Source organism: Rhamphochromis longiceps, linkage group LG10, assembly GCF_057381845.1.
Source record: "Rhamphochromis longiceps isolate RC_006_pf linkage group LG10, R_longiceps_female_GT1.1, whole genome shotgun sequence".
In the NCBI taxonomy this organism is placed as follows: Eukaryota; Metazoa; Chordata; class Actinopteri; order Cichliformes; family Cichlidae; genus Rhamphochromis; species Rhamphochromis longiceps.
This window is the reverse complement of record NC_140566.1, coordinates 1397976-1421109: the sequence shown is the minus strand read 5'-3', so window position 1 is coordinate 1421109 and position 23134 is coordinate 1397976. Positions and strand designations below refer to the sequence as shown.

At 39.6% G+C, this 23134-nt stretch overlaps 1 protein-coding gene and 1 long non-coding RNA gene across 2 annotated transcripts in view; both read left to right on the top strand.

The window, feature by feature from the left end:
* Positions 1 to 23134, top strand: part of LOC146660094 (disks large homolog 2-like) — a 178369-nt gene that overhangs the window by 70034 nt on the left and 85201 nt on the right. The window lies entirely within an intron of this gene.
* LOC146660095 (uncharacterized) lies at positions 13328 to 18266 on the top strand. Its single transcript, XR_014913496.1, has 6 exons — positions 13328 to 14326; positions 15255 to 15369; positions 15579 to 15703; positions 15987 to 16082; positions 16652 to 16739; positions 17588 to 18266. It is a non-coding gene; the product is annotated as an uncharacterized LOC146660095 (long non-coding RNA).

Below are 23134 nucleotides of genomic sequence, written 5' to 3'. Positions count from 1 at the left end.
AAATCAAACGTACAGCTCTGCTATCACTTCCAACATAAATGAAGACAGGAAACTAAACAGCAGTGACGTTTGTAGGGTTACTGAAGTTGGGCTAGCTGGTATATAATGATGTGCTACGTGATCGCTAGCGACACAGCTATGTTAGCATAACATAAACAGTGAAGCTGGAGGACGAACACTAACACTTTTCCACTTATAAAAGTTAACGTGAAGGTTCTTCATGGTTAGAGACAAATGCAATCGCATGGCAGGATGCTGTAAACGGACCAAACTTCAGTCAGGAGAACAACTGAGATAATCCATCCACAATACGAGGTTAGTCATTAATATACTGCAACAACATGGGAATAGAGCAGCTGCCAGAGAATTCAACATTAATGAATCAATGGTACAGAAGTGGAGGAAGCAAGAAGAATGAGTTTAATAAAGTTTGATTTATCTGACTGCTTTGTTTCGCTTAATGTGCCTTATAATCCCGTGCACCTTATGGTCCGAAAAATGCGTACTGCACACTGCAGTTTAATGTTGCAAAGCACCTCTTTTTAACTTCAGTGGATATTATATATGGTTATGCTCAGGATATGTCAGCCCATTTCTGCTGGAAATGCCTTTTGGTTAAACTTTCAGCAAGGAATTTGCATTTGCACTGTTACATTTTTATAAAGCTTTAATGTACATAAAAACCAGCTTCTTGTTTAAGTAAAAATAAATGGAAGGTTGTCTTTTTGCACTAGTAATGTTGTGGAGTTGTATTTTGTCTCGCATCAATTATATCGTCGGTTATATCGTTATCGCAAATTTTCAAATATATATCGTGATAAATATTTTTGGCCATATCGCCCTGCTCTACCTGTCAGGACTCTTGCTGCAGCATTTTGGATTAGCTGAAGGCTTTTCAGGGAGTTTTTAGGACTTCCTGATAATAATGAATTACAGTCGTCCAGCCTGGAAGTAATAAATGCATGAACTAGTTTTTCAGCGTCACTCTGAGACAGGATATTTCTAACTTTAGAGATGTTGCACAAATGGAAGAAAGCAGTCTTACATATTTGTTTAATATGTGCGTTGAAGGACATGTCCTGGTCAAAAATGACTCCAAGGTTCCTCACAGCGTTACTGGAGGCCAAGGTAATGCCATCCAGAGTAAGAATCTGCTTAGATACCATATTTCTAGGCTTTTCAGCTGTTTCTGTGCTGTGATGAGCTCTGAAGCCTGACTGAAACTCTTCAAATAAGCCATTCCTCTGCAGATGATCTGTTAGCTGTTTGACAACTACTCTTTCAAGGATGTTTGATATGAAAGGAAGGTTGGAGATTGGCCTATAATTAGCTAAGACTGCTGGGTCTAGAGATGGCTTTTTGAGTAAAGGTTTAACTACAGCCAGCTTGAAGGCCTGTGGTACATAGCCGATTATTAGAGATAGGTTGATCATATTTAAGATCGAAGCATTAATTAATGGCAGGACTTCTTTGAGCAGTTTTGTAGGAATGGGGTCTAAAAGACACGTTGATGGTTTGGAGGAAGTAATTATTGAAGTTAACTCAGAAAGATCAATTGCAGAAAAAGAGTGTTGTGGAAGTTTTCCATTAAATAAAGCCTGCAGACGAGCGGTGAGCGGTAGCTAACATTCTTTAAACAAAAAACACAAAGCACAGACAACCCAGCTTGTGGAGAGCCTACATGACCGCGGGGCAGATGGTCAGCAGAGTCTGAGCCTAGCATGGCTCTCAGTTAAATACCTTCTCCAGGAACAAAAGGCAGTACACAGCTGTTTCACACCTTAAGGTTCACACTCCCTTGCTACCTCGCAGAGTCCTCAAAGAGACAAAAGAGTCTTCCTGTGGAGTCGTCTGCTTCCCCCAACTTCCTTGCTACACCCCCACCATTTGTCTTACTGTATGAGTGTGAGACTTGTTAAAATCCAGTGGCACCAAGGCATTATACAACAAAATAATGTGATTAATACATAAGTAAAGGAAATTCCTATACAAGAGTCTAACTTAACATCAATGGTACTAAGAGTAACTGTAGATAATATTACATCTGTGGGATGATTACTGGTAATTTTTCCTCTAATGATAAAAATGTTATTTGTGAAGAAGTTCATGAAGTCATTACTAGTTAACGTTAAAGGGATTGTTGGCTCAACAGAGCTCTGACTGTTTGTCAGCCTGGCTACAGTGCTGAAGAGAAACCTGGGGTTGTTCTTATTTACTTCAATCAATGATGAATAGTACGATGTTCTGGCTTTGCGGAGGGCTTTCTTATAAAGCAGCAAACTATTTCTCCAGGCTAAATGATGATCCTCTAGATTTGTGACACGCCATTTCCTCTCCAGATTACGAGTCATCTGCTTTAGGGTACGTGTTTGAGAATTATACCACGGAGTCAGGTACTTCTGATTTGAGGCCTTAGTTTTCACAGGAGCTACAGTATCCAGAGTCGTACGTAGTGAGGAGGTGAAATTATTAACAAGATAATCGACCTCTGTTGGGGTAGCGTTCAGATAGCTGCTCTGCTCTGTGTTGGTACAGGGCATTGGAGATGATAACAGTGGGTGGATTATATTCTTAAACTTAGTTACAGCACTTTCAGAAAGACATCTACTTTGATAAAGTCTACTCTCCACCGCTGTGTAATCAATTATTGTAAAAGTAAATGTTATCAGGAAATGATCAGACAGCAGAGGGTTTTCAGGAAACACTGTTAAATGTTCAGTTTCTATGCCATATGTTAAAACAAGATCTAGAGTGTGATTAAAGTGGTGGGTGGGTTCTTTTACATTTTGAGAGAAGCCAATTGAGTCTAATAACAGATTAAATGCCATGTTGAGGCTGTAATTTTTAGCATCTACATGGATGTTAAAATCACCCACAATAATTATTTTATCTGAGCTGAGAACTCAATCAGATGAAAAGTCTGAGAAATCAGACAGAAACTCTGTGTAAGGCCCAGGTGGACGATAGATGATAACAAGTAAGACTGATTTCTGAGTTTCGCAGCTGGGGTGGACAATGTTAAGCATCAGGCTTTCAAATGAATTAAAAGTCTGTCTTGGTCTTTCATTAATTAATAGGCTGGTGTGAAAAATTGCTGCCACACCTCCCCCTCGGCCTGTGCTTCGAGATTTCTGGTAGTTAGAATGACTCGGGGGTGTTGATTCATTTAAACTAACATAATCATCCTGCTGCAACCAGGTTTCTGTACGGCAGAGTAAATCAATTTGTTGATCAATTATTAAGTCATATACTAACAGAGACTTGGAGGAGAGAGACCTAATATTTAACTAGAAAAATTTGCATTTCCTGCGAAAATGCAGTGTGGATGCCTTAACGGCTGAAGATATCTGTTGAAACAAAAAAAAAAAAAAAAAAAGATGCCCTGAGCAGGATTCGAACCTGGCCCTCCTGATCAAAGGGCAGCTATTTAGCTCACTGAGCCAAACACTTTCTCACAAAGAAAAGGTGGAGAGATTGACAATTGTGCTAGCAGAATTTGGGCAAAAAAAAAGGGGTGAAAATTCTGCTGAAAAGAGTTCCATCAGCAGAATTTCTGCTGAAAAGAGGTGAATGAGCAGAATTCTGCTGAAAAGAGTTTTTTTCTGAAAACAGCAGAAAAAACTGAAAATTTTGCTGAAAAGAGTTGAATGAGCAGAATTCTGCTGAAAAGAGGTTTTTGCTGAAAAAGAGCTGATAAAGTTTGGATTTGTGCTGAAAAGGGGTTAAAAAAACTGAAAATTTTGCTGAAAAGGGGTGAATAAAATGAAATTTGTGTTGAAAAGAGTTTAAAAAAAGTTTAACTGTTAAGTGAAAGAAATGTTGCCATAAGCTGGATTTGAACCCAGGCCTCCCAGTCTGAGAACGGATGCTTATCTCACTGAGGTAAAGCACAGCTCAGCCCATCATGCAAAATCAGTGACCACATTGATAATGTGTTCCATTCATTTCAATGGTCAAAAGTCATAACACACATCAGCAGAAATAGCAGAATTTTTTAAAGTTTAAACATAGCATTTCTGCTAAAACTTAGTATTTATACTAAATAATATTTTTTTCCTGCCAAATCATAGCATTTGTGCTGGAACACAGAAAGTTCCACCAAATCATACAATTTGTACTAAAACATTATTTATGATTTAGCAGAAACATTGGGACTTGGTAGAAATACTATGATTTACATGAAATACTTTGACTTAGCAGAAGTACTACAATCTAGGAAAAAAGTACTAAAGCATAGCAGAAATTCTATCATTGAGCAGAATTACTAGGATTTAGAAGAAATACTAAGATTTGGCACAAACACTGATGTGGCTCAAGAACCTTTATTGTGCAGTTATACTATGATTTGGAAGAAATACTATACTTTGGCACAAATACTATGATTTGGAAGAAATACTATGTTTTAGCACAAATACTATGATTTGGCTCAAATACTATAACTATCCTCGGTCAGAAGGAGAGGCTGACATCCAGGGATTAGATTACCACAGGTGGAGTTTATTGCGGTCAGATGGATGGTACAGGGAGGTATGGCATACAGTAGGAGGATGTGGAGAGGTGATATGGTGTGGTTTCTATGATTAAGAACAGGGTATGCATTACAACATGCATACAGATTAAAGATTAAGAAAACTGGTAACAAATTCCTCCACTACAAATCAGTCTGATGCCACTTTTTACAGGGTTCCCGTTTACTAAGGCACTACCCAAAAGGCGCCACAAGAGGGCACTCCAACACAAGAGATGACCTATTTACACTGATGCACTTAGTAAACAGCCCCTACTTAGCCACTACATAATACAGTGATATTACAGTATACAAATTCACACAAATACTATGATTTGGCAGAAATACTATGACTGAGTAGTAATACTATAACATAACAGATTTCCTAAAAAAAACTATGAAATTGCAGTAATTCTATGACTTGGCAGAGATACTACGTTTTAGTACAAATACTATAACAATGCAGAAATACTATGACTTAGTAGTAATACTATAACATAACAGTTCAATGTTCTTGCACAAATACCACAATATGGCAGAAATACTATGTTTTACCACAAATACTGTGATTTGGTATAAATACTGCGATTTGGCACACATACTATGATTTGGCAGAAATACTATGCCTTAGTAGTAATACTATAACATAAGAGATATACTATGGTTTTGCAGACATACTATGTTTTTGCACAAATACCATGATTTGGCACAAATGCTATGATTTAGCAGAAATACTATGATTGGGTATAAATACTATGATTGGGCAGAAGTACCATGTTTCAGTACAAATACTATGATTTGGCAGGAATACTCTGGTTTAGCAGAAATACTCTGATTTAGCAGAAGTACTATCTTTTGGTAGAAATTCCTGCTAAAAGGTACTATTTCTGCGTTTTAGCAGAAATACTGTAATTTGGCATAAATACTATAATTTGGGATAAATACTATGATTTGGCACATATAATATATTCAGCACATATATTATAAAATAACAGAAATATTTGGCCCCAAAACCATGATTTTGCACAAATACCATGATTTTGCAAAAATACTATGAATTGGCAGAAATACTATGATTTAGCAGAAATACTATGATTTGGCAAAAGTACTTAGATGTAGTAGAAGTACTTTGCTTTAGCAGAAATACTATGATTGAGGAGTAATACCTAAACATAGGAGAAATATTGATACACAGACACACATACACAGACAGTAAAGGGAACAGGAGCTGTGGAGAGTCTGGGCTTGGTATATGTAGGTCAGTTAAATTAGCTGCACCTGCTGTAGTCAGCCCTTACACACACAGACACAGAGAGAGGTGTGAGTTTTCTTCAGTGTATTTCTGACATTCAGGATTCCCCTCGAACAAATGGCCATAATTTCCTAACCGTAGAGGCTAGAACGGTCATTCAGGCATCGTTTTATTCAGAAGAGATGGGGGAATCTTCAGGTCTTCATAATTCAGAGATAAAACATAAATTCTTAAAGATATATGACTTGTAATACACTGTAACTGAGTAGAGGCGAAGCAAAAACTGCCTTGACTTGCGCTCAGACAACCTTTGGTAACTCTAAATCTATATGGAGCATCAAAATCATTCTTTCACCGTAAGAAACAGCAGGCTTTGGTGAACAGTCATGGAAATTTTCAGGGCTCTGTGGAAATCCATCAAAAAGATATGACGAGAGAAAAAAGTGGTTCATTTCCAGAGATTGAAATCTGATGAAATCTGAGCGAGGGACAAATTTCCTACCCTCAAACAAGTCCAACTCATTTCAGAACGGTAATAGGTGAGAAAGAAATTCTTGAATTGTGAGCGTCAGGAGTGTCTGAACATATACGGGAACAAGCCTCATGTCTTAACTTCGCTTCGTTAAGGAGATATGACAATTTGAAAATGCCTCTCATTAGAGAAATCCAGCGGTGATTTTGAACAAACTCTCCATTGAGTTTATATGGAGAGTTTTCTGACTTTGTGTTACTCTGAGGAGATTTGCAAAATATCTATGAGTCCCACAACAATGATAGTGACACTTTCTGAAAGCCAGCAAAAATACCTACGTTTTGGTGTATACTTTGTGGGGCTTGAGTGGAAATTGAGCGAGTAGCAAGAAGTTGTTTGGACATGAAGAGAAAATTCAAACAGTTTCACTGTCCCCTCTGAGTTAATTGCATAGCAACCATAGCAACGCATGTATTTTCTGAAAAATCACAATTTTGCAACTGAAAACTCAAAGAGGGATAAGATTAAAACGGTAGAAGATCTGAAAAAGCTGAATCACACAGGAATAGCCAAATCATTTGAGAACATTTTAAAGTTTGAATGAAGTTTCTAGGTGAAAGTATGAGGCAGTAGTTAAGTTTCAAAGACAAGAAAGTTTTAGCAGAATTGTGGAAGTTTCCCATTCATTTCAATGGGACAAATTAAAGGAAAAAAGTGTAATATTTTAAAAAGTATAATAGTAATAAACACCAAAAGTCATAGCCGGCATTAGCAGAAAGAGCAGAACAGTTTAGAGTTTGAACGGTGAAAATAGCACAAAAATTGTGGAAGTAGATCCACGGCAAAAAGTGTACGGAAACACCCGGAATAATAATAAAGAAGAAAGAGAAACAGGATCTCAATAGTGTGGATGCCTATTAAGGCATCCACACAATAATCCACATTTCACTGTTTTACTCTTTGGTTCAGATGTGGATACTGTATTGTTCTTTCTTTGTAATTGTTTATGTTTAAGTTGTTTGTTGCTGGTTTTTAGTTCGTTTTTTGTCTTTTTGGAAGCTGACACAGTCTCTATGGAGATGGGTTTTTGGGGGGGTAGCAGGAGGAGAGAAGCTGCAGAGAGGCGTGTAAGACTGCAACTCTGCTTCCTGGTCCCAACTCTGGATAGTCATATTTTGGGGGGTTTAATAAATTTGTCCATATTTCTAGAAATGAGAGCTGCTCCATCCAACGTGGGATGGATGCCGTCTCTCCTAACAAGACCAGGTTTCCTCCAGAAGGTTTGCCAATTATCTATGAAGCCCACATCATTTCTGGGACACCACTCAGACAGCCAGCAATTTAAGGAGAACATGCAGCTAAACATGTCGCTCCTGGTCTGATTGGGGAGGGGACCAGAGAAAACTACAGAGTCCGACATTGTTTTGGCAAAGTTGCACACCGATTCAATATTGATTTTAGTGACCTCCGATTGGCGTAACCGGGTGTCATTACTGCCGACGTGAATTATGATTTTACTGAATTTACGTTTACCCTTAGCCAGCAGTTTTAAATTTCCTTCAATGTCGCCTGCTCTGGCCCCTGGAAGACAATTGACTATGGTTGCCGGTGTCTCTAGCTTCACATGTCTGAGAACAGAATCACCAATTACCAGAGTTTGACCCCCGGCGGGTGTGTCGCCGAGTGGGGAAAAACGGTTAGACACATGAACGGGTTGGTGGTGTACCTGGGGCTTCTGTTTAGGACTATGCATCCTCCTCACCGTGACCCAGCCGCCCTCTTTCCCCAGCTGCTTGGGGTCTGCCGGGGAACAGCTAGCGGGGCCTACGCTATCTTCGGCTGCACCAGCTACAGGGGCCTGGCTAGCTACGGGTGAATGAAGGGTGCGAAGCCGAGTCTCCAATTCAGTAATCCTGGCCTCCAGAGCTGCAAATATGCTACATTTGTTACAGATATCATTACTGCTAAAGGAGGCCGAGGAGTAACTCAACATCTGACACAATGAGCAAGAAAGTGCAGGAGGGAGAGGTGAAGTAGCCATGGTGCTAATGAGTCGGCTACGAGCTAAGCTAAGCTAAGCTAGCGAGACAGTACAGAGACAGTGAGTGAATACTTTGGCTATAAATTAGGTAGTGAGTACACAGAAAGTGTGCTTTGGATGAAGCACGTGAAGATTATACTATGAAAGAAGAATGTATTTAAAAGTTGTTAATTAAATTGCTAAGCAAATAAGCTACTCAGAAACACCACTGTGTTTGAGCAGGAACAGGAAGTGATACTCTACCACAGAGTGAGCGAACACCAAGTGACAGCGCCACCAGTTATGTCCCAATTTCTTACTTGTAATATTCTGAATTGTTATTGAACGGACATATGCTGCCTTGGTAATTTAATTATAGAAAAAACACATTACATGAGCTGACCTGTACTACTTCTGTAATTGAATTATGTGTCTGTGTTGCATGTAACCTGTTCCTCAACACTGGCAGGTAGCACAGGTGGCAGCTGTGACCTGTCATTGCTTTTTCAGCTTGTTAAAACTCTACATTTTCTTCTTACTTACATATACACATACTAACGTTTGCAACACTTATTCAATCTTTGCTGTGTGATTTCTGCTTACGTTGGGGAGAATCTGTTCAGTTCATTCGTGGCCAGTTTTTTCCAGTCTAAAAGTTACAACTCGAGTAAAGTAACACACACGTTACTTACATTATTGCGTTATACAGCATGTCAAAGATTCTTCGTATCACATTCCCACATCCTTCTGTACCCACAGTATTAGTCCCATCCTGTGTCTCTTTAGTTTTCCATTAAGTGTGCAAATCACTCAGCCAGCAGACCTTCTGTTTGCATTTTCACTCACCAATTCTTCCCCTTCAGTCCCGCCTGCTTGCTCACGAGCTTCCATGGAGCTTCACATCAAGTGAAAGCTGTTCTACTTTTTCTTTTGTATTTTAAATTTACCAAAACAAAATGAGACAATCAGATTTGTTTCTTCAAATCAGTGATGCTGCTACTTATGTTCCATCTGACATTGTTATTTTAAAGATAACACTCAGCTTCCTTTATGTTCCTACAGCACTCCCATGGTTTTTGCATGCTACTGTGGTCTGAGATCATGACTAAGCGTGTGTGTGTGTGTGTGTGTGTGTGTGTGTTTGATAGAGGTAGTGATGTAGGGATGACGCCCACTTTGAGGGAGGCTAACTGGTGTTTCAGTTACACAGGTCTTGTTATATACGTCTTGTGTGACGGGTGCATGTTAGTGTCCAGTAACCTAATAATGTAGTAGTACAAATTTAAGGTGACCTTGAGGGTTTTTAAAGGTGGCTTTGGTTAAAAATAATAATAATTATTATTATTTGCAAGTCACGTTTTCTTTTTAACACTGTTCATGTGCTGATGCTCCATGACTGTTTTACTTTGGTGGCCACAGTCATGCCTAACAGCACAAATCTCTCTTGTAATCACTACCACCTTCAGCCTTGGCTAACGCAACCTGCTAACCAGGCTTAGTGTAAGCTTTGATCACTCACTCAGTGCTGCAAGACCTCAGTGAAATTAGAAGACTAGCAGCAAAATATGAAAAATGCTTTTAAAAATCTGTAGTTTTACAACAGATGTATCCTGATTTTACTCTCATTTTAATCATAAACAATGGCATTTATCCAAAACCTTCACCTTGCAACAGTTAACAGCAGTTTTCACAACACAGCTTGTTTTTAGGGAAAATGTCATTGAGGAGAAAATCATTAACTATGAGTACACACATTTGAAAGACAAGTATCAAACATGACTGGCTATTGTAAGCCATCAACGTCTGCCACGTATTTTCAATGTAAGAAAGAACATTAGCATGAAACTTTGCAGATTTTATATTAAAAAGGTGACATAGAAGCCATTTTGATAGTGAGCTTGTTGCGCAATATAAGCTTAATATATTGTTTAATACATTACGTTATACCACCAACTACCATAGAAGGTCTTCAAACCCATCAGGATGAGCACTGTCACAACCCTACACAATGATCACTGGTGTGAATGTCTCTGACCAAACAATCAGAAACAGAATTCATGAGAGTGGCCTGCAGGGCCACTAGTGGGCTCTAGTGGGCTCTAGTGGGCTCTGTACTCACTATTTGGCACAGTTCAGTCGAACTAGGATTTGCCATAGAATACCAGAATTGGCAGGTCCACCACTGACAGTCAATGTGTTTCTGTCTGACGCTACGAACACTGTTCTACGTATGTGGCAAGAGAGCGCAGGTTGGTCTCTCTATATCAGTCACTCACTGATTGTTTTTATATTAGTGTGTGCTCAAACAAGGGACTTTTTTCATATTTATATGAATATGAAAAGTCTTCATATTTTAACTAGCCCATACTCAAACATTTTTGTGATGTACACAATATTGCTAACAATATTTGCTCATCTGCCTTCACACGCATATGAACTTCAGTGACATCCCTTAATCATACTTAATCCATAGAGTTGAATATGATCTTAGTCCACACTTTGCTGCTACTACAGCTTCAACTGTGCTGGGAAGGCTTTCCACAAACTTTAGTTTTGTTCACTTTTAAAATTCTAAATAATTTAGCGCCCAGCTATCTTTCCCAACTCCTCCACTTGTACAATCCCAATAGAGCACTTAATTCGTCCAATCAGATGCTCCTAGCACAACCTAGGAGGTGACCGGGCCTTCGCAAGCGTAGCACCCAGACTCTGGAATAACCTCGCCGGTTCATATTCGTGCCGCCGAGTCTATCCAGTCTTTTAAATCACGTCTTAAAATCTATCTTTTTACTTTGGCTTTTGATTCTTACGAGTTGGCTTGTTGTGTTGTCACCTATTGATTCCTGTCCTGTCTTTATTGTTTTGTTTTAATTGTCTCATGCGTTTACTGACTGTGAAGCACTATGGCCAACTTTGTTGTTTTTAATATGTGCTATATAAATAAATTTTGATTTGATTTGAAAGTGTGTTTATAGGAATTTTTGACCATTTGTTTAAAAGTTCATTTGTGAGGCACTGAACGGAAAGGCCAGGCTCACAGTCTCCACTCGAATTCATCCCAAAGGTGTAATACCAGGATGAGGTGAGGACTCGTGTGCAGTAATGTTGGAACAACAAGGTGCTCAAATCCTCAGATTTTCCCCACAATTGTCCAAATGTCTTGTCTACATGGCCAAAGAGCTCTAGTTTTGTCTCATCGGACCAAAGGACGTGCTTCCAGTATGCATAATCCTTTTCTAGGTTGCTGTTAGCAAACTTCAGTCTGGCTTGAAGGTGTCTCTTCTGCAGAAGTGGTGCTTATTTTGCTCTCCAGCCTTGCAGTCCATTCCTGTGCAGGGTTGCTGGCGGGTGTTCTGTGGTCCTTAGACATATTGCATACTAGTTTTCTTTCCAGAGTCTTTGAAATCTTTCAAAGCTCTTTCTCTGCACTGTTGTTTTGTACTATGTGTCTCTCTTTTCATGATGATAATTTTCACTCCAGTTCTTGACTATAGGAAACACCACAGTATCTTTGCATAGCCATTTCCTGCTTTTTGAGCATCAGCAAATGTTTTTCTCAAGTCTAAACTAATTTCATTTGCTATTGGCAGAGGTGGGACCAAGTCATTGTTTTGCAAGTCTCAAGTAAGTCTCAAGTCTTTATCCTCAAGTCTCAAGTAATGTCAGGCAAGTCAGAGTCGAGTCTCAAGTCACTGGTGTAAAAGTCCGAGTCAAGTCACAAGTCTGAAACTTTGAATTTCAAGTCCTTTCGAGTCTTTAAAAAAAACAAACGAAAAAATAATGTTGCAGTTATGCTAAATGTAAATATTAGACCATGTAATTTTAAATCTGTGTTTTTCTCAACACATGACAAAATAGTGAACTTAGAAAATATACACAAATTGTGAAATTGCACCTCTTTAAAATGCAGCTCAATTAAACCTAGCTCCAAGAATAATTTTCACCGACAGTTCTGAGATAAGCTGCATGTTATTCTTGGATGCGGTTGTAGGACCGGCTTTAAAATCGCATGACAAAAATATCATACACATTAAAAAAAACTGTATCACCAACGTAGCCTGGACAACATTTGCTAGTTAGATGAAGTCAGCTATCTCATCTTAGCATATTTATATGCATATTTATAATCATACGGTTCTTGGAGTGAGCGCATACACTCATGAAGTTTAGTAACTTCAGGTCACTGCAACAAGCCCAGGTACAGTTTACCGACGGATGGGTGCAGGACCTTGAAATGCACCGTGTAGAACGAAAGACCATCGTACGTATCATAAGTTTACCAGTCTCACAAACTGTCGTCATAAATACACATTCCTTAACCGTTTATTAATAGGACCTTTGAGCTCAACGGTAATTAATTAGTAGTGGAAATAATTTCTGGTAGCATCACAGAAATGTAGCAGTGACAATAATACTGTATGCTGTAATCGTACTGGGCAATTAGTGATACAAAAAACCTGTTTTATCCTGTGAATAAAAGTATATGTTTTTGTCAATGTACCATAATAACAGAAGCGAAACGCAATATTGTGTCAGGACAATTCACTATTTATGCACAATAAATAAAGGAGCATAGCGCGACAATTTCTGCTCAGCGCCAGACTTGCTTGTAACCTATATCACTAATTATGTTATGAAAATGACGTATTAACTACTAAAAAACACTGACCTTCGTGTAAATGCTTGGAGCAGACTAACCTGTGAGCTGGAGTGTTCTGGGACGTTATATTTGATCTTTGAATGGCTGCAATCCAGGCCATCCGTCGCATCTTTGTTACTTCGGAAACATGGCTCGAACAATTTCTCTTCAACGACGTAATCCGATAACAACCGATCTCTTTACCCGTCGGCTTCCCGTGGCTGTCATGCGACCGGCTATTGCAGTTAATAATACAACGGCTTCTTGACATTTTTGTGTTTCTTTTTATCGCTGTATAACTGATTTTAATTGAAAGCCTGCGTGCGCTAGTACCGCTTGCCACGAGTTCCCAGAATCCTTTGCGGTTCTACCCGTGAATGACGTCACATTTTCAATCTCTATATAATATGCATGTTAAATTTTATATTTGGGGTAAAATATCAAGTCTTTTCAAGTAAACCGGTTCAAGTCCAATTCAAGTCCCAGGTCATTGGTGTAAAAGTCCAAGTCAAGTCACAAGTCTTAGAACATTTTTTCAAGTCAAGTCTAAAGTCATAAAATTAATGACTCGAGTCCAAGTCATGTGACTCGAGTCCACACCTCTGGCTATTGGTATAATGCTTTCAAGTGACAGTTGAAACCCTTGCTTAAGTTTTTAAACTTTGTGTAAACTAGAATATAACCCTTAGTTTTACTTTGAGCATTACAAAGTTAAAGCACGTCATTGCAAAGCAGTGATTTATGTTATGGCTCAATAGAGAGACCAGCTAATAATACTGAATCAGGTCATTAAAAAATAGTAATCTGTTATTGTGTTCAGATACATGTAAAGTTTCTTTCTGAAGAAAACAAGTGAATGCAGAAATTCTGTGTTGAAAATCTATTGCTCCAGTCAGTAACCTTAAACTAATAATTTGTCCCTGTGTGTCTGCAAACATCTTCAAAGGCAGTGATGGCATTTAAATGGTGTTTTGTGAATTAAATGAATCAGCATCATCTAGCTTAGTTCTGTGATATGGTTTCAACTACGATCAGCGAGACCTAGATCATGTTTGTAGAGGGAAAGGCCCAAACGCAGACTCACAGGCAGGTGAATATTAATAACCAACAATGCATTTATTAAGGCTGATGTCCGTGGTACAGAACTAAGATGAAAACAGAATGTGAAAGGCAACAAGGAAACCTTTATAACCAAAACCTAGACTGGGAACGAACACTAGGCACTGGGGACACCGGCCTCAGATGTCATCAGGCCATTCAGTGGGCGTTATAAGCAGAAATCAGCACCATAGATATGGGCCAGCAGGGGCCATCTCCACCTGCTAGATTGTTCAGAAGGTTGTTATCATCCATCCAGATGGAGGATCACTAACAGGAGCGTGGAAGACTCCAGAATCCACTCTGGCTGGAATCCTGTGATACAGCAGTGTTTACAGGTAAGACGTTTAAACGGACAGCATTTATAGAATGACTATTAAAAGTCAGCGAGTGTCAATAATGTTAATGTGGTTGTGTTAGTAATACACATATAACAGCTTTGAGATGCATTTGTAAATATTATTACGTTTGACCGTCTTTATGGCGCTAGCTTAAAGTTATGGTGTAAAGGTTAGCTTATAGTGTAATAAAGCGGTTACTGTTTAAACAGTGATTAGACAGAAATGTTACTGGTTAATAAAGTTACCAGAAAACAGATTCACAGCAAATATCTCGATTAGCTTCAATGCATCTGTAATAAATATGTGCAAGTTTCAGTGCTTCGTTTAAACTGTATGATACTGACCCAGGGTCAGTGTAAAACACAATCCCAGCTGTGTGAACAAAGCCTGGCTCCTTTAATCCTGCACGACAAACCTCAGGATGCAGGTTATTATTACTCTTTCCTGCTGGCACACCTGTCACACCTGAGAGGCAGCTGGAAACTTACAGTAACGTTTACATCAGGGGTGCTCAATCCCAGTCCTCGAGAGCTACTGTCCTGCAGCTTTTAGATGCATCCTTGATCCGACACAGCTGAATCAAATGAATGGCTTGTTATCAGGCCTTTTCCAAACTTGATGGCATGCTGAAGAGGTAATCAAACATTTGATTCAGCTGTGTTGGAGTAGGGATGCATCTAAAAGCTGCAGGACAGTAGCTCTTGAGGACTGGGATTGAGCACCCCTGGTTTACATCATGCAAAGACTGCCAGACTCTGTAATACTGTAGATCACAGGTGTCGAACTCCAGGCCTCGAGGGCCGGTGTCCTGCAGGTTTTAGATGCGTCCTTGATCCATCACAGCTGATTTAAATGTCTAAATTACCTCCTCAACATGTCTTGAAGTTCTCCAGACGCCTGGTAATGAGCTAATTATTTGTTTCAGGTGTGCTGATCCAGGGTGAGATCTAAAACTTGCAGGACACGGGCCCTCGAGGCCTGGAGTTCGACACCCCTGCTGTAGATGATCAGTGACTCAGGTTACCAGTAAACATTAAAAGGTACCTCTCTGTCTGTGTGTCTGTGTTGAACCTTTTATAATCAAATTTTAAGTTTTGGACTTTTCCCTTTGAAGACACGTTGAAGAGCTCACAGAGATTTGAAGTTGCAGATTTAGGAGCATTAGGCCCGATGATGGTGTGTAATGCCTGTACTTACCTTCTGCACTGTGTTTTTGTTACTAATTTATGTTTCTTGTTGTTTAACACAGATTTCAGAGGAGCACTTTTAAAGTATCCTTAATACTTTCAAGCAGAACTGGATTGGAAACCAAAAAAAGCTTTTTCTGAGCCATGAGAGCTGACGGGATACAACTTTTTAAAATCAGAAACAAAGGTGAGCAACAACTGTTAATGTGATTTTAACATGATCGTCATTTATATAGCGATCTTGTATTTCTTAAACATTTCCAGGACGGTGTCTGGCAGTTTCTTCATCCACAGAAGTTTCAGTTATCAGAGTGGGATTGGCTGAGTCTCCTGAAGAAGTCCACACCATTTACAGAAATGTTTCACAGAAACTGATTTCTCTACCAAAGTGTGGAGTAGTGCGTTTCCATAGATCACCTCTGTATGAATGTACTTCTTAAAGTGAGTGTTTGTCCTCTGTTGTTCCTCAGGTACAGTGAATGATATTAACGGCAGGGAAACAACACTGGGGGAAGACAAGAAGGAGAAGTGTTTCCAGGAGGAAGCTGCAGTGAGGACACACTGAGGTCAGAGGTCAGAAGCTGAAACAGCTCAGCTTTATATGCTAGGTTACAGAAACAAATCTAAATATATTTATAAATAAACTTTATAGTGATATTTTAAATAATAATCATCATTATGATTAAAATATCAAACACTTCAGTGGATTTTGTGTCACATGTATTGTGTTGGCCCTGTGATAACCTGGCAGCCTGTATACAAACAGGAAAGCAGACGTGTGTGATATAAATGTAAATGTGCTACATATGAAGTGTGTCATCAGGTTTGTCTCATGCTGATGGACCTGCATTCTTACATTGAAGAGACTGTTAAAGTCTTGCATTCAGTTAACAATAACGGGTCCAGTCTGTTTGGTTAAATGCAGTTTGTTGTCTATTTATTCACACGTTTTCTTAAGTGCGTATCCAGCTCAGCATCACAGTGGAGCTGGATTTGTTCAATAAATAAACCTCCAAAAGTTAACAATAAACCTGCATCCGTGTACGTCGTTGTCCACAGGATGAGACAATCAAAGTGATCAAACTGGAAGACTGTGGAACATGTTAATGTTTGTGTGTTTGTGTCTTTCTAACAGTTCCTGGTGAATCACAGCAGAACCATAAAGGCTGCTGGACTGCAGGACGGCTTAGCCCTGAGAAGCCATCCAGTTACAGGAGGAGCAGGTAGAAGCTGTTTTCAAAGTAGCTGGGCAGGTTTCATCTCAAGTAAGCGATTACCTGTTCGTTCATCTGTTCTGTCACTTACAGGACATTTAAGGACGTCTTTTGAGCGTCTAGTTGGATGTTATTCTGGTCACGCCCATGGTCATTTGCAACAATGGACGTACTTTTCATGTTCATCCAGTAACTTAGTAAATCATAAAACATTATTATCATAAGACCTTTGGAGTGACGGCTTCTACAAGGAAGAGTCACAGTGTTGGACGCTCCACGCAAAGAGAAAAGCTCTTTACAGTTTTTAATCATTCTGACCATAAACAGCTTTTCCAGGTTTGATATTCTTTGACATACAAGTCGGGTTATGGAAATTAATTAAAAGGTTCCTATGTCACATTGAGCCATTTACACTAACCAGTGACAGTATGACTATGTGCACAGATGTGCTTCCAAGCTAGAAGCTCTACTCATGTTCAGCTAAACACCTAACAGGGAACAGGTACTCCAGCCCAAGCCGACATGATATAACCGCACATGCAGCCCAGCCACAAAGTGAACCAACTCATTGAGTTACAGACAACAGGGCACCAAATGCACCCAGAGTCTAAACTAACCAGCCTGCACCAAACTGACATTTCTTCCTCCTAAGTTAAATGGATGGAAGTTAAATACGTACATAAAAACATAAAAACCACTCGTTTCCACACAGGAGTTCCCTGACACCGAGTGTTAGTTGTACTGAGCAGATACCAACAATCGTAAGACTACCGGAGACAATGCACTGAATTATTGTTATCCTAATTATTTCACCCGACTGGTTTCAGCTCCGATGTTCTGCTTTTTCCTTTTGGTAGATCAAAGAGAATCGTGATGTTTCTGCTTCCATTTTGATTCCAAGAAGAAGAACGCTTCAAAGAAGTGGCGTTCATGGTCCACAGTGTGACGATCGTGGCCACACACTGCATGTGCTTTTTAAAGCAACATGTTTCTTCACTTCAAAAACTTTGACATATGCCTTGTTGTTTGGATATGTGTAATATTAGTGAATGTTAGGGTTTGTTACTGAAAATTGTTCACGTCTGTTTTGTATTTTGATGATCGCAGCAAAGATACTGTTTTAAAAAGTTTTGTTTTCAGAGCCTTTCTTTAAAATCCTGAGCCTGTAGTTTTACATGAATGTTACGTTTTCATTTCTGATCTTGTAATGCTTGCACTACACTGTGCACGTCTGCATTAGAGACATCTTAGTTACCTATTTGTGAGACTGAGCTGCTTGACTATTATTTGGAAGTGTATGTAAAAAGCATGATATCGTTTCTTTTTTAATGTGATGGACTGAACTCAGGAGGTATCTGCTTTTGACCAAAGATTAATCTGATCTCATTTCTACCTGTATCTACTGTTTCAAGATTTAGCTGAAGTTTGCTCAACTTTAATTGTTTATTCCAGCTCTCATAGTGCAGCCATGAGACAGACCTATTAAACTCAATGCACGATGTAAAGTTCATAATTCTCTGACAAATAAAACTGTAATAGCAAACATGAACAGCTGTGCTTATTTCTGAGATATGAATGTTTGTAAACATAACTTTATTTTTCAAATGTGTTCATATTTAGAGAGTTAGAGACGGTGATGGTGAATCTGAGCTGATGGTCAGCAGAAAGTAAATATCTCTTTGTCCCTTCAGGCTTAGAGGGAACATGTTCTGCCCGGTGTTGTAGGGTCCTGATTACTTCAAGTTGGTGTTCCAGAGGGTGATGGAGTCAGGGCTGGACTGGGACAAAAAAGCTTTGCTAGACCCGCCCCTGCACAGTTACCAGCTGTCAGCTACATAGAAAAGGATCCTGGTGTTATTTGTCTCTCAGAAACAGTTCATAACTTCAACTCATCCATGTCACCTAAAAGGTAAACCTGTTTCTCCATCACAGCTCTGATGATTCAGTAAGGACATCTCCTGGTTTCATCTTCATGTTTCCCTCTCACCACATATCCAAACCGACATCATGACCAGCAGCTTTACAGCTGTGGCTCCAGCAAACATCAGCTGATACTAGAAATTAATATTAAATAAATTCTAACAACAGCTGATCAAGCTTAAACGTGCTGCTGTTGTTTAGCACGACATCCGCTGGTTTCCTCTTTCTGGCGCAAAGTGACTTGTGTCAGAAAAGCCGATCAGCTGATCATTGATCAGTTTCATGATTGAAGTAGAAACAGGAGAGGGAGGGGACAGAATGAGAGGAGAAGAGGCAGCTGTGCAGCGTAACGACAGAATAAATCCAGCTTTGTGTCTTTTTCATTGTAGCTGAAGTCCGGGACAAACTGTTCCTTTACATCTCAACACGAAACGCGTAATATTTTTTCTGGATACGAGACGATTCCGTGTTTTTACAGGACGGTTGGAAACTCTACAGACTAACCTTATAAATAAAGTTCACCATCAGTAACATCATAGAACCACCCAGCTGTATAGAAACGCCGTCATGCTAGCTAGCACGCAGTATTGTACTAGCTAGCATGTTATTGTAACTGACTGTAAAAAGTCAGCATAACGAAAATAAACTCCACCTAAACTTGGTTTATATCTGACCCAGAGAGACTGCAGCTCATAACTTCTTACCTGAAGTTCAGTTCACCTGACACTCGGACTGGTGGCTGCCTCGGGTCTCTCCTCCTGCCTCCCGTTTCCCTCATCCACCTGCTGCCTCTGTGGAAGCTCCACCATAGCCACCACCAAACAACTGAGTTATTTTTACACATCTGCCAGCATCTGGCCAATCCACCAGCTTTTATTGTTCATGCCGTTACAAAAAACAAAACCAAAGAAAACCCCATTGGCCCATGAAAATGAAAAATCACCATCGGCCAGTCCAGCTGTGGTGGGAGTCACAGAGGAGGTACTGGTCTGTGTGTGTGTGCTTCAGCTAAACTTCACTGTTGAGGTTTCCATTCTCCCCATTGTGCACAGCAGAGTCCAGGAATAGCAAACTGTTATCTTTGTGTCTTCCCTGGTGAACTTTATGTTCAACTTTATGTTACATCCACAGAGTTGATGTGAGCAGTGACGGATTCCACGTCTTAGGTTTTGATTTTGACCCAGGTGTCCTCAACATCTCTGTACCAGTGGCTAGGTGCTGTCCCTTTAAAAGAGCCGGAGAAGATGGTTTGAAAGAGGCATGAAAGAAGCCATCAGGGGAAAAGAGGGAACACACATATATAAAGGAAGCTTTTAAAACATGTGGTTATCCTAATTATTCTTTCATCAAATCAGCAAAGATGCACAGAAAAGAAGGTCAGACACCAACTAGGGAGGATCGGAAAGACAAACGCAACAACATTGTCATCCCCTATGTAGCAGGTTTATCAGAGGAGTTTTCTCCAAGCACGACATCCCAGTGTACTTCAGACCCAGCAACACGCTCAGACACAAACTGGTTCATCCCAAAGACAAACTCAACAATGTAGTGCATGCGGTACAGTGCAGCGAGGAATGTCCAGAGCTCTACATTGGAGAGACCAAACAGCCACTTCATAAACGCATGGCAGTGGTTACAAACAGAAAGACAAGCAGCCCATCAAACTTACTGAGAGTGTCTCAGTAAATTTGTCTCACACTTCATGTTCTTGGTAATGCAGAAGCTGGCTCTACCTGAACCCATTAAATATTTGATAAAATCACTGAGTCAATGATTTCTAAAGTTTGTTTTCTTAATTGCAGTTAGAGTGTGGCTGGTAAAGAAGAAAAAGCAAAATGAATGTAACCTGTGAGTTTGGTGAACTTTGTGTTTTTTGTCATCATTTCTTACTAACAATCATCCTCCTGATATTCATTAATAATCAGGAGACAGCAAACCAGTCATGGTCGTGGACTTTTACAGTCTTAGTTGTGCTCATTGTCATCATGATAATCATCATGATCAATACTTGACAAGGGGAGGTCCTGAGGTAGGCGGGGCTAAGCCATGAATGGCAGGAACAGTGCCTGGCACGTGTTGATGAAACAGTACACTGGTGTAGTTTCCTGTCCAGCTGTTTGAACAAGAAGAAGCAGTGTTGGGTCTAAAATAACTGGCAGGAAGTAATCAGTAGTTAGAAAGTGGATGGCATGTATAGCGACTGCGTTACAGTTACTGTAGTTCGGTAAGGATACTTACCAAAGCAGAGCAGACAGGCCAACAAGGATCAGATGCTGAATGTCTCAGGGACACGCTCACCTGTGGTGCTCACTGAATGCTGCTTTCACCGACTGTCTCAGTCTTTTATTGAAGTCGGCTGGTTGGACAGTGATAGCCTGCCCATCTGAGGAAGAGTTTGAAAACACTCACGGCGATCATTATTTTGTGTTACGGTCAGAGTTGGATGGTAAATGTTGTCCTTTAAAATGTTTTTGTATTTAAAAGTACGATAATTTAAGGCTAAAATAGTGATCCACGTCCCTTTACCTGGATGTTTTCTTTGACGCTGGATGATGACTCCTCTCTCTCCAGTTCCAGCCTCGGAGATCACAGCCAACATCTGCAGCAGGAGAGAAAGTTAAATTAGTTTCTTATGCCTTTTTTCTCCATGTTTAGAAAAACACTAAAATAACCAAGCAAAAATAATATTAAAGATTTACACCCTTCATTAGCCAAACAATAAAAACATCTTCCTTTTATTCATGTTCTCCATTCCTGCTCACATCAGGTGTCACATATCACAGCAAATCGCAGTGAATGTAAAGCACATGCTTTATACAACATGCGCCTCTATAAAGAACATTAAAGAGTTTCTACAACTCACAACTATTTCTACTTTACTGTGGATAGTTGATCTGCCGCCTCGGATCAGAATCAGCAGCGAGTCGAGGTGGTGACATGGACTCGTGCCCTTTGTGACTCTGGTAGTTCTTCTGAGGAAACACCACCATTTCTCCAAACTGCACCACCTGTGAGCACCAGAGATGGGCAGTAATGCATTACTTACTTTTTTCAAGTTACGACTAAAGCAAGGGATTACTATTGCAAAGGTTATTAGATTACTGTTACTTTCCCGTAAGCACGCTGCGTTACTAAACCGTGAGAGTGTCTCATGAAACACCCGGATCCCCCCACTGACATGACTGCTGTGGGATAACCTCCACCCACCCCAGATTTTAGAGTGACAGGACTCAGTGACGCTGAATCTTTGATTCTATTTATTTTCTGCTGTGTTTTACTTTCATCTATTTGAAAGAGTGTAAACACAAAACATGATTTTATTTTATATGCTGGAATATGCAGGAAATAGGTTTAAATGTTAAAGAGTTTCTTCATGTCAGACACTGCTGTACATAATTACATTTTTGCTTAATGCAATGTGCTTAATCTTAAAAGATTAAAACTAATAAAACAAGTTTTAAAAGAGACTTTTTAGTTGATTCAATTTTATATGATGATTATGCAGAAAAATAGAATTGGCTGAAAGCTCTGTTGCTTTATTACATAGGCTGTGTATCATGTTTTTAAAAGTAACTGAATAATAAAGAAACTAATTACTTTTGAAAATAAGTAATCTGTAAAGTAACAGGATTACTTTTTGGAGAAGTAATTAGTAACTAATTACTTTTTTAATTGACCAACACTGTTCACTAACAGTTGAAGTAGTGAGCTACATTCATGTGCATCACACAGCAAGACTTCAGGAAGAATTTAAGCCATTTATTTGCAACCGTGTGTTATCATTACGGTTACTGAGTCACGGGTGAAATGTTGAGACTGACAGAGTGGATTACAGACAGGTGAAGAACCAGGTGGGCTGCTGGCTGTACAGAATGACCAGAAAACCATAGTGGACCTGAGCACAGAGACCAGAGTGTGGGGAACGAATGAAGAGCAGATAAAGACTGAAATCCCCAGCAGAGCTCGAATCAGACTGTTTCAGGCCTGAAGAGCAGAGCTGAGGATTGAAAGAGATGCAGACTGAGGTGGAGCAATGAGAACGGTGGATGAGAGGGAGGCTACAGATAAACTTCAACTTTTGTACTTTTCTAATAATCTTTTCTATTTTGTTGTAGCCACCTGTCGTTAGTTTGAAAATGCAGACAATAACTGGGTCAATCTTTCACAGTGAGCAAAATTTTAGAAAATGTTTTGTTCATTTTGAACTTTTCCACAATGCTATTCTTTTACAATAACCCCATTCTGTAGATGTGCTAGGTATTCTATCATAATCTGTAGTGAAAATATCCAAATTAATTTGTAAAAGTGAAAAAAAAACTTTATTTATTTATTTATTTTACTTTAAAAAAAAAATTCAAGTGAGATCCTGTTGGCTCCCGAAATTTCCCCCAGGGGAGATTTCCCACTGGAGCAGTGATGACACTCTGCGCTCAGCCTTCAACCGCGATTGAAGTTGATGGTCATGTGGTGCGCCGAGGCTCCCC